A 12,351-nucleotide genomic window follows, 5' to 3' on the forward strand; every position below is an offset into this window, starting at 1 on the left:
AAGAGACCCTATTTTTCTCCTTTGCTTGTTAAAGTGAAAATTATTATGCAGCTTTCCATAGATTTGTCCCCAACGTCTTTTTTAAAAAAATATTTTTCTCTATTTTCTAAAAGTAGCATTGGAAATGTTATCTCCTTCAATTTCATCACCTCTTCATCCTCCTTGAAAACCCGATCCATGGTGGGTATTAAGATATTTACATTTCTACTGGTTGGTCGATGACTTCATTGCTTTCAAGCCAGCTGGGGGATCTTGTGTGGCAGAGCATCGGACCGAAGCGGAGGTGTGGGTCGTTGCTGCTGCTGCTGCTGCTACTGCTGCAACAGCTCTTTGCACGCGCCCAGCTGCTGTGTAAGGAATCCTCAAGCTGCTAGGTCTTTGCGCCTAACTCACCCAAGGGACCGCAAGCTGCTGGATGAGTGTACGTGTGAGTGTGTGTTGTGGGTGTGCATATGTGCGTGTGTGTGTGCACACGCAGCGGCAACAGTTGGGCAGCAGCAGCAATGGACTTCGATATCATTTTTACCAACAACAGAGATAAACCATCCTCCATCCTGTATTTCTCAGCTCCCGCCCCGAGTGTGTTCTCCCCCCTCTTCCCCGACTTCCCCCACCCCAGCCCCCGGCACGGGTCCCTCCGGAGGGAGGGCAGGATAGCTGCGCTGCAGGCAGGATTCCCTCTTTTTTCCGCAGTGACAGGCGGATTCCGGGGCCTCCTCGCCACCCCCTACCCCCGCAGCCACCCCTTTCTCAGTCACGATCTCCCCACCCCACCACCGTCGACCCTCTCAGCCTCTCCCCCCGGCGTCGGCTCCAGGCTCGGGCCCCGCCCCTCTCAGCCTCTCCAGCCCAGGTTGCTAGGGCTTGGCGGGGCAACCAAACCTGGCGTGCCAAGAATCGCGGCGCGCGCGTGAGCGCGCAGGCGAGCTTGTATAAGGAACCAGCGTTCTTCGGCTTCGGAGACTCGAGCACGAGCGGCGCGAGCCCGTACCCCAGGACAAGCGCTTCCTCCTCATTGGCTCCTATCAGAACGGGGCGGGGTAAAGGCGGGATCGGGCAAAACGTGAGGCGCTTTCCCATTGGTCCGAACGGGCCGGTTGGGGCGGGGCAGTTAGCAAAATAGGCTGCGCGTTCGCTTCTGCTAGAGGGCGGGGCCGGAGGTTTCGATTAGTTGTTTCTGCCGCTGGGGAAGGTAAAGCGGCGACGGCGTCTTCAGGAGCTGTGGGGTCCCCTGCTAGAAGTGGGGGACTCGGCGGGGTGAGTAGCCGCGCCGCCACCCGCCCGCCAAGCCTTCTTACCCTTACATCGGCCCCGCGTCCACCCAGCTTCTCCTGAGAGTGGGGACCCACCCGGTCCCCCCGGGCGGACGAGGGAAGGGGCGGCGGCGCCGGTCCCCCCGGAACGGGGCGACGCGGTGAGGACGTCCCAGCCCGGAGTAGCCCCTCCTCAGCGCTCCCCTGCGCCTCTGGAAGGGCTTCCCCCGAGGGGCTGGGGCTGTCTTTTGGGGTGTGGGGAGGCGAAAGGGTGTGAAAGAGGGGCGGTGGGTCGAGCCCGCCCCGCGGGGCTCCCCTCAGTGGCGGGTCTGCGGCGTCCCCGCCCCGCCGCTCCCGCGGCACGAGCTCCCCGGGGCTTGCGGCGAGGTAAGCCCCTTCCCGCCGGCGCCGAGGAGGGGCCTGCGCGCTCGAGCCCCCTGCCCGAGTTCGGAGGGAGTCCGAGACTCGCCAGGGGTCGTCAGTCGCGGCCCTAGCCCTTCTGACCTTGGCTGCCCGCGAGGGTGGGCTAGCGACCCGCCGCCGGCCCCGCGGCTCCGCAACCTCCCCCGAACAAGTTTCAGGCGATGCTGTGAAGTTCACGACTGGCATAGTGCGGGGAAGAAGAATGGCCCCTTCTCAGACCTTCATACCCTCTGGACCCTCATAGAAATCGGATTCTGGGATTTGGAACCGTCTCCCAGAACGAACAGGTCCTCCTGGCATTGACACGTTTTGTGCCCACGTTGGGGAAAAAAATAACCTGAGCATATTTCAGTGTAAAGGCAGATCTTCCTTGAGGGTTTTGTTTTTCGCTTCACTTGAGTGTTAACAGATGCCTGAATAAGAAAAGCCTGACCTTAGTATCTCTACAGTGAGATTAGACGGGTGCTGTGATATTTAAGTAGTTGCAGATCAGTATTCTGTTAGCACAATCTATTTTAATTGGCTGGAATTTAAGCTGATTTTAGAAAGTATTGTTGACACCGAATGATTTCTTTCTGTGCATCTGAATTAGGTTTGAACGTAATGGTTATATAGTTAATGTAAAAGATTACACAAATTAATTTGTCTGAGAGCGTTTGTCTGAAACAGGAGACAGAGATGTGTATAGAACAGGATTATCGTTTTAGGTAACATCTGCTGGAACATTTCCAGCTTGTTTCTTTCTTGCTGTAGGGTTACAAAAAAGACATATTCACCGAGGCTATTCGGAATTACATGTGAGTGACACTTAGATGTAAATTTGTTTTTATTTCCTTCAAGTGTTTTAAAATGTTTTATTCACAAAATGTAAAGAGGCTATATTTACTTGTTCCTGTATCTTAGTGTTGAAGGGGATAGTATGATCTTATGATTAACAATCCAATTAGGGTCCATTAATAATAGATTTTTTAAAAAGGTGTGCTGCTTTTCGAGAATATGATAGGTTGAGTACCTAGCAAGGCTTTTAATTTCTTTTTGTTAAAAGTACTATTTTAGGATTGAGAATTTTTGGCGTTGACACTGAAACCAGGAATAAGGAAGCCTGCAGCAGTCTTAGCAGTTTGACACCACCAGTAGGTGTTTCTGTTGACAAATGCAGAGAAGAGAACATTTGGGAAGGAAATCTTTTTTTCGGGGCGGGGGTGGGGGGTGAGGGTGGGTGAGGGGGGAAGGAGCCAGAAGAGAGAAGCTGTAGAGCTGATGCTGCCAGCACTGTATGCTGAGCATTTCACAAGTACAAGGAAACCTAATTAGGGAAAAATTCTGTTTGGCTGTATTAAATAATAGAACTCCAAAAGAGGCATACTAAATAAAGTTAACCATTCCAAGAGTGTTAAATAATCTGCCATTTTAGAGTAGTTGGGGGTTCCTCAATTGGAGAGGGTATCAAATCTTTTTGAATTGTCTTGCCTTTTTAACATAGTCAATGCAGCGATTAATTTGCTAGATGTATATATATCAAACAGTTGAGTATTCCAGTTTTGTTGTTTAGCATATTTCCTAAGCCTAAATTTTTAAAAATCAAAATCTGATATATTTTTAAAAAAATTTGAAATAGAATTCTTTGTCCAGAGAGTATTCCTTTTTTCCTGGCTCAGTCTTAAAATTTATTCATGATTTAGGGGTTTGTGATTGGTATTTTTTTACCCCTTTTTCTCAGGTTTTTGATTTTTACTTATGCAAGTTCCCTAAGTCTGCCTTTGTTTATACTGTAATTTTCTTGGAATTATTTAAATCAGAGTGTGGCATCTATTGTGTCCCCTGGGGTTTTAAAAGGAGAGGCTCCCATTGAAAGAAATTGCAGGGCCGTCTCGCATAGATGGGTAATAGAAGGTTGACTGATTGCGAATCAGTTGTATTCGGTTGCAAATATGCTGCTTGGGGTTAAGGCAGTTTCAGTTAATGGGAACCAGATTTTACATGGTGTTTCTACTTTGAAGGTACAGTGTTGTTACATTACAAACTGAAAGACAGAGGTGGAGAAATTCCTTTAAGTGTCACCCCTAGCCTTGTTTCACCACTGTGTCCAGGAATCTGTGAGAGACTCTTAACAATAGCTGCATTGTTGGAAATGACAGTGGCTTCTCTTGCAGAAAGTTAACCTTTCATTATGATTTTCATTTCAATTTACTTTGTAAAAGAAAATTTAGCTTTATCTGAGAAATTGGCTGTAAGAAATTTGTAAAGAGAGCAAGGAAAATAGGTTTTCTTCAACATGTCTGTTAAAATTCACATTCTCTCCGCTTCCGTTTTGATAACTGGTGGTGATCTTTATTTCCTCTAGATATTAGAAGGTATGCTAACACAGCACCTGATTTTTGGTAGTTACTGTGGGGATATGACTTTTTCATGTAATAAATTGGTGTCAAATAATATGAGGCATTTAGGAATAAATTATTGCACATGCATAGATCTAAAACATGAGGGAAATCTTTTAGATAACCCTTAACTTTGGTACAAGAATAGCACAATTTGAAGTATTAAGTTGCTTTCTAAGTAGAAAAAGCTATTTACTCAGAATTGGGTAATTTTAGATTTTAAAGTTTTTTTTTTGCAACATCAAATAATTTGGCAACATCAAATTTCTTGATAAAGGAGGAGATACAATCTCAGAGATTCTTTATCATCTGATCATGGCATCAGTTGGACTACATTTCAACTTAGGACGATAATGCAATTAAAAGACTACATTTAAACTTTCTGTTTGGAGGTTTTTCTAATTTGCTTTCAATCTCAAGCTCGACGTTAGAAACCTTTTGTTGGTGACGTACAATTTTAGTGTTCAGATTTTAGGTTTTGATCGTTTTTAGAATTTTTTTTATGTGTGTAGAGCAGTGCATGGATGACTGAATTAATCAAAGATCTGGCCTCATTTCTCATTCAAGTTTGTACATTTCTTCACACTGAGATACGAGCTTGGGTGATAACTCAACTGATAACATTTAAATATTTCAGATTTGGGAATTAATAGAAATTTATTAGGTTAAAAGGAACTAGCCCATTCAGGTATTTGAAATTGATTGTCAATACTTTGAATTAAGCTCTTAGAAACATTGGTGTTTGAAATAATCCTAATCAGGGTCAAGTTTTGGGTGTGGTCTCTCTTTTGGGCAGTCTTCTCTGTAATAATTATAATACTCCATCTATTGAGCCTTACTGAATGCCAGACACTGTGGCAAATAATTTATTTGCATGAATACATGTGTGTTCTCACAACAGCTCTATGAAGCAGGTCTTCTTACCTCCTGTATACATGTCAAATGGGCTCAGAGAAATAAAGTACTTTGCTCAGATTACCCAGCTAGTCATCAGAAGCAGCAAAATTGCTATCCAAACTGGTCTGACTTGAAGCTGTGCTCTTTAAAACCATGCTTTCTGCTTCTCTTTAGGAAACTGATTTCCCAAGCATATTTATTTTTGACACAGGGTCTCACTCTGTTGCCCAGGCTGAAGTGCAGTGATGTGATCACAGCTTGCTGCACCCTTAACCTGGCAGACTCAATCGATCCTCCCACCTCAGCCTCCCTAGTAGCTGGAGACTACAGGCACGTGCTCCCATACCAGGCCAATTTTTCTTTATTTTTAATAGAGGCTGGGGGTCTCATGATGTTGCTCAGGCTGGTCTTGAACTCCTGGTGTCAAGAGATCCTCCCGCTTTGGCCTCCCAAAGTGCTTGGACTACAGGCATGAGGCGCTGCCAGGCCCACCCCAAGGGTATTTTGAGTTCCTACTGTATATCATGCCTGGGGTGGTACTGAAGGTATACATATGCTTCTTGGAGTTCATGGGCTACATTGGCAAGGCTGCTGGACCTTTAGTCACATAGGGGACTGAACTCAAATCCATCAGGACTGCTGGATAGGACAACTGGAAGTGCAGACTTTTCTAACCAGAGGGTCAGACTTTTCTAACAGAGGTTCTGTTTCTTCATAAATGAAGGCTGTACATAATCATGCCAAAAATGAGGTAGTTGTTTCTAATTAGCTACTTGGTATTTCATGTTTCTGGATATTGCATTATAACTTTTGATGGACTTTGATTAAATTTGCTACACTAATAAAGGCTACGAAGATACTCCTTGAATTCAATTTTGTGGCTTAGATATACCCTTGAAGTAAAATGGCAGCCATTATAATTTGCAGATGGGCACCTCTTGTGTAATTATGACCAGTGAAATAAAATCTGGAGGTAAAGTCTATAGAGATATATTATTATTTTGTGTGTGCGTGTGTTATTTTTGAGATGGAGTCTCGCTCTGTTGCCTAGGCTGGAGTGCAATGGCGTGATCTCGGCTCACTGCAACCTCCGTCTCCTGGGTTCAAATGATTCTCCTGTCTCAGCCTCCCAAGTAGCTGGGATTACAGGTGCATGCCGCCATGCCAGCTAATTTTTTTGTATTTTAGTAGAGACGGGGTTTCACTGTGTTGCCCAGGCTGGTCTCGAACTCCTGAGCTCAGATAGTCCACCCATTTCAGCCTCCCAAAGTGCTAGGATTACAGACATGAGCCACTGCGCCCACCCATTGTTGTGTGCTAATACAGAGGTTGGACTCTGAAAATTTTTCTGCGTGAAAGTAGAACTTTCTGCTATTTAAAGCTTCTTGTGATTAAAACAAATTTTCTTTAAATTTTTAATTTTTTTTTTCTTTTTTTTTTGAGATGAGTCCCCTGCTCCGTCGCCCAGGCTGGAGTGCAGTGATGGGATCTCGGCTCGCCGCAACCTCCGCCTCCCGGGTTCAAGTGATTCTCTTGCCTTAGCTTCCTGAGTAGCTGGAATTACAGGCACCTGCCACCACGCCTGGCTAAATTTTTTGCATTTTTAGTAGAGATGGGGTTTCACCACGTTGGCCAAGTGGTCTCAAGCTCCTGACCTCAGGTGATCCTCCTGCCTCGACCTCCCAAAGTGTTGGGACTACAGGCATGAGCCACCACACCTGGCCGTGATTTTTTTTTTTAAACAAGACCCATCATTAGGAGAACTAAACAGTTATGTGCCCTAAAAGAACACTTAGAAGTCCATGTTAGGAAAAAAGACTTAACATCTTTTTCTGTAATTGATTAAAATCACTTTTGTTACTTATTAAAGTTAGAAAGTGCTGATGAATACTGTAGGGCCTCAGGGCCAGAAATATCTTGGCCAAAGCAGGACCATATTTCTACACAGATGGGACCTGTGTGTTAATTTTGTTGATTTCTTTTTTTTTTTTTTTTTTTTGAGACGGAATCTCACTCTGTCGCTCAGGCTGGAGTGCAGTGGCGCCGTCTCGGCTCACTGCAAGCTCTGCCTCCCGGGTTCACGCCATTCTCCTGCCTCAGCCTCCTGAATAGCTGGGACTACAGGCGCCCACCACCACGCCCGGCTAATTTTTTTTTTGTATATTTAGTAGAGACGGGTTTCACCGTGTTAGCCAGGATGGTCTCGATCTCCTGACCTCGTGATCTGCCCACCTCGGCCTCCCAAATAGCTGGGATTACAAAATTTTGTTGATTTCTTTATAACGTAATGGAGGTGTACTTTACATACCATAAAAGTCACCTTTTTAGTGTATGATTCAATTATTTTTAAGTGAATTTATGGAGTTGGTGTAACTATCATTACAATCCAGTTTTAGAACATTTCCATCACCCCCCAAAATTCTCTCCTGTCAATGAGATTTTTTTAACCCTATTTACTTGCTTCACCTAGACCTCTCTTCTTTTTTTTGAGACAGGGTCTGACTCTGTTGCCGCCTTTGATAGTGAATACAGGCACGCCATGGCCTGGCTAATTTTTTTTTTTTTTTTTTTTTTTTTTTTTTTTTTTGACAGGGGAGTGCAGTGGTATGATCTCGGCTCACTGCAACCTCTGCCTCCTGGGTTCAAGTGATTCTCCTGCCTCAGCCTCCTGAGTAGCTGGGATTACAGGCATGTCCACCATGCCTGGCTAATTTTTGTGTTTTTAATAGAGACAGGGTTTCACCATGTTGGCCAGGCTGGTCTTGAACCCCTAACATCAGGTGATCTTCCTGCCTCGGCCTCCCAAAGTGCTAGGATTATAGGCATGAGCCATCATGCCTGGCCCGCCTGGCTAATTTTTGTATTTTTAGTAGAGACAGGATTTCACCATGTTGGCTAGGCTGGTCTCGATCTCCTGGGCTCAAGCGATCTGCCTGCTTCGGCCTCCCAAAGTGCTAGGATTACAGGTGTAAGCTACCGTGCCTGGCCAACCTAGATCTTTTTGTCATTTTTTTTTTTTTTTTTTTTTGAGACAGGACCACATTTCACTCACTCAGGCAGTGTAATGATCACGGCTCACGTGCACCTCCCTCAGCCTCCTGAGTAGCTGGGACTACAGGTGCAGGCTGCCATGCCTGGCTAATTTCTTTTGTATTTTGTAGAGATGGGTTCTCACAGTTTTGCTCAGGCTGGTCTTGAACTCCTGGGCTCAAGCCATTCCCCTACTTTGACCTCCCAAAGTGCTGGGATGACAGGCATAAACCACTGTGCCTGGCCTAAAAGATGTCCTTAAAAAATGTCTTCTGGAGGCCAGTTGTGGGTGGCTCATGCCTGTAATCCCAGCACTTTGGGAGGCCGAGGCGGGTGGATCATTTGAGGTCAGGAGTTTGAGACCAGCCTGGCCAACATGGTGAAACCCCGTCTCTACAAAAAATACAAAAATCAGCTGAGTGCAGTGGTGTGCACCTGTAGGCCCAACCTCCTGGGAGGCTGAGGTGGGAGGATGGCTTGAGCCTGGGAGGCAGAGGTTGCAGTGAGCCAAGATTGTATCACTGCACTCCAGCCTGGGTAACAGGAGTGAAACCGTGTCTCAAAAAAGAAAAGAAAAAAAATACACTTCTCGGCCAGGCATGGTGGCTCACGCCTGTAATCCCTAGCACTTTGGGAGGCCGAGGCAGGTGGATCACCTGAGGTCAGGAGTTCGAGACCAGCCTGACCAACATGGAGAAACCATCTCTACTAAAAATATAAAATTAGCCAGGTGTGGTGGCGCATGTCTGTAATCCCAGCTACTTGGGAGCCTGAGGCAGGAGAATTGCTTGAACCCGGGAGGTGGAGGTTGTGGTGAGCTGAGATTGCGCTAATTGCACTCCAGCCTGGGCAAAAAGAGCGAGACTCCGTTTAAATTAAAAAAAAAAATTTCACACACAGTATCATTTCATAATGCTTTTTGTATTTTCAAAAGTTCTTGCCTAAGCATAACGTAGCAGAATTTAAAGGATCATAACTGCAAATGATATAAATTACCTTGTGTTTGTGGCTTAAATTTTATTTTCATTTGATCTTTTTTAAACGAGCAAATAAAATACAACATTCTTGGTGATATGTTGGGAATGCAGGGAAAATAAATGAAGGTAAAAGTAATGTAATTATTGTGCAAGAAAAAGTTACTTTCAAATGTAAGAGCAGAGAGAAACAATTGGTTTTCTTGATTTTAAGCTAATGACATTGTGCATTTTGTTGTTAGGACCTCTAATCTCCCTTGACAGATCCATGCCTAATGCGCATGTCATAGAGCAGGCGTCATCAAATTGAGATATTTAGACACTTTGTCTACTTCAGACTGGATTGTGATGGGATTTGCTAACAGCTTAATATGCAAGGTACTGTAACTGCCTTTTCCTGCCTGCATCATTTTTTTCTTAGTTACCTTCTAGGGTGGGCTGGGGAGTAAGGCCAGCTTGGGGGAACGGGAAGTCTCATCAGCACAGGCTGATCCCCACTTGTGCAGGTTTCCCCCTTTGCTCAGTGTATTGCTTGTGTAGATGGACACTGCGTAGGGATGTTATTTTTTTGGGTACATATAGGAGAGGAATGTAATGGTTTGGTTAGAAGTAAAGTGTTTTGGAAAATGTATCTAATTTTCTTTGCTTTTAGGTGAACATTTCTCTATGGAAAGTGATCCTTATATGTACCAGGCAGGTAAATCAGTAACTCCTTGTGTGGTTGGTTGTGTCTGGATTTTTAATGGCAAACAGGTTAGACACACAGCACTGGTCTGATATTAATAGTTTACTGTCAGTTCAATCATAACTGGTTCGAAATAGGCATAGGTCACATGAAGTGCTAGTGTAACTTGATTTTGATAGTAAGAACACTTTGGTTTCTGGAAATTAACAAGACATATATAAATAATATATATTGTTTAAAAAGATTACCTTACGTTATTTTAGGTAAGTTGCAATTTTAGATATCAGTTTTAGATTTTGTATTATGGGTCAGGCACGGTGGCTCATGCCTGTAATCCCAGCACTTTGGGAGGCCGAGGTGGGCGGATCCCTTGAGGTCAGGAGTTCCAGACCAGCCTGGACAACAAGGTGAAACCCTGTCTCTACAAAAAATACAAAAATTAGCTGGGCGTGGTGGCACGCACCTGTAATCCCAGCTACTCAGGAGGCTGAGTCGGGAGAGTCCCATGAACCTGGGAGGCAGGGGTTGCAGTGAGCCAAGGTCACACCACTATACTCCAGCCTGGGCCACAGAGTGAGACTCTATCTCAAAAAAAAAAAAAAAAGATTTTGTATTATGTTTAAAGATTAGGTTCTTGGAAGTATGAGATTGTATTTTGATAATTAAAGTAAACATACACAGTCTCATGAGGAAGATATGACAGATTAAAAAAAGGTGGTAAGTAATAGTTGAAGAACAACTTACTGACCTGGATTTACCTGATTACCCTGACATTGCTGATTTTAGAAACTAATTTCCTGATGAGTAGAATCCTTCAAAGATTATCAGAGGCTGGGTCAGATGTGACATATCCTAGAATTTATCCACACCCTCAGACACACACGCCACCAAGGTTTGTCAGCCGCTTATGGGATATATTAACTTTAATTGCTAGTAATCATTATTCCTGATATGACCACTAAATTCAAGTTTAGCAATGCAAATGGAAAGAAACAGTTTGATTTTAATTGTACTTACTGAAAATAGTTGGGGTAGACAAAAGCTAATTTTGTGCAAATAATTATTTTATACTTTATCAATTATATATTTCTCAAATAATCTGTCCTACATCCTGAGGATCTGTCCTTCATTCATTTAACAAATATTACTTAATGAGTATGTACTGTGTGCCAGACTTTGCTGGAGACTGCATGGAGTGATAAAATGTAAGTAGGCCCTTCCCTCAAAGAATTAATTAATTTTTGAGACAGAATCTCACTCTGTCGCCCAGGCTGGAGTGCAGTGGTGTGATCTTGGTTCACTGCCACCTCCACCTCCTGGGTTCAAGCGATTTTTGTGCTTCAGCCTCCCAAGTAGCTGGGACTACAGGTGCGTGCCTCCGCACCTGGCTAATTTTTGTATTTTCAGTAGAGACGGGGTTTCACTATGTTGGCCAGGCTGATTTCGAACTCCTGACCTCAAGGGATCCACCCACCTTGGCCTCCCAAAGTGCCAGGATTACAGGTGTGAGCCACCAAGCCCGTCCAAAGAATTTAGTCTTGAGATGGAGGCAGAGGAGAACTACAGAACACTATGGGAGTGTACTTGACCCTTGAACAACGTAGGGGTTGGGGTGCTGACCTTTATGCAGTCAAAAATCCAAGTATAATTTTTGACCCCCCAAAAACTTAACTACTAAAATGGCCTACTGTTGACTGGAAGCCTTACTGGTAATATAAATAGTCAATTAACACATTGTTTTGTATGTTATATGTATTATGTAGTATATTCCTACAGTAAAGTAAGCCAGAGAAGAAAATGTTATTAAAATCATAGGAAGAGAAAAGATACTATTCATTAAGAGGAAGTGGATCATTATAAATGTGCTCATCGTCTTCACATTGAGTAGGCTGAGGAGGAAGAGGAGGGGTTGTCTTGCTGTCTCAGCAGGGGCAGAGGCGGAAGAGGTGGAGAAGGTGGAAGGGGAGGCAGGAGAGGCAGGCACACTCAGTGTAATTTATATTGAAAAAAAATCTGGGTATAAGTGGATCCATGCAGTTCAAACCTGTGTTGTTCAAGGGTCAACTGTATGTAACAGAGTAGGGTTGGAGAGTCTGTCCTTGGGGGAAGAGGTGGGAAGGTCGCTCTGAGGAAGTAACATTTAAGTGAGACCCGAAGAATGAGAAGGACCTGGTCTAGTTGGGGAAATAAGTTTTCCAGACAGAAGGTGCAAATGTGATGAGGCACGGTGAGAGAGCTGGGGTTTTTGCACAACTGAACCTTTTAAAGAACTGAAAGAGGGCCGGGCGTGGTGGCTCACGCCTGTAGTCCCAGCACTTTGGGAGGCTGAGGCAGGCAGATCACTTGAGCCCAGGAGTTCGAGACCAGCCTGGGCAACATGGCAAAACCCCATTTCTACAAAAACGCAAAATTAGCCAAGTGTGGTGGTATGTGCCTGTAGTCCCAGCTACTCCCAGAGAGTAAGCTGGGAGGATTGCTTGAGCCCAGGAGCTGGAGGCTGTAGTGAGCCGTGATTATGCCACTCCCCCCCCCCGGGGGAAAACGGAAACTTTAAAAAAAAAAAAAAAAAAAAACTGAAAGAAATCTAAAAGGACCAGAAAATAGAGAAATAGGCATTGAAGCAGAAGTTGGCAACAGGGGCCAGGTCTTGAAAAGGCTTAGTAGGCCATTTTGCTGGGTTTTTGAACTTGCCCTAAGTCTCCTGGGAAACT

General features: G+C 44.6%; 1 protein-coding gene across 1 annotated transcript in view; it reads left to right on the forward strand.

Moving 5' to 3' along the window:
* Nucleotides 1–1,182: 1,182 nt before the first annotated feature.
* The window catches only part of CDKL5 (cyclin dependent kinase like 5), a 229,516-nt gene continuing 218,347 nt past the window's right edge, over nucleotides 1,183–12,351 (forward strand). The window contains exon 1 of the mRNA XM_032756652.2: nucleotides 1,183–1,257. The gene's annotated coding sequence lies outside the window, so the exon portion shown is untranslated. The remainder of the gene's footprint in view (nucleotides 1,258–12,351) is intronic.

This window comes from Hylobates moloch, unplaced genomic scaffold (assembly GCF_009828535.3).
Source record: "Hylobates moloch isolate HMO894 unplaced genomic scaffold, HMol_V3 SCAFFOLD_7, whole genome shotgun sequence".
Classification (NCBI taxonomy): Eukaryota; Metazoa; Chordata; class Mammalia; order Primates; family Hylobatidae; genus Hylobates; species Hylobates moloch.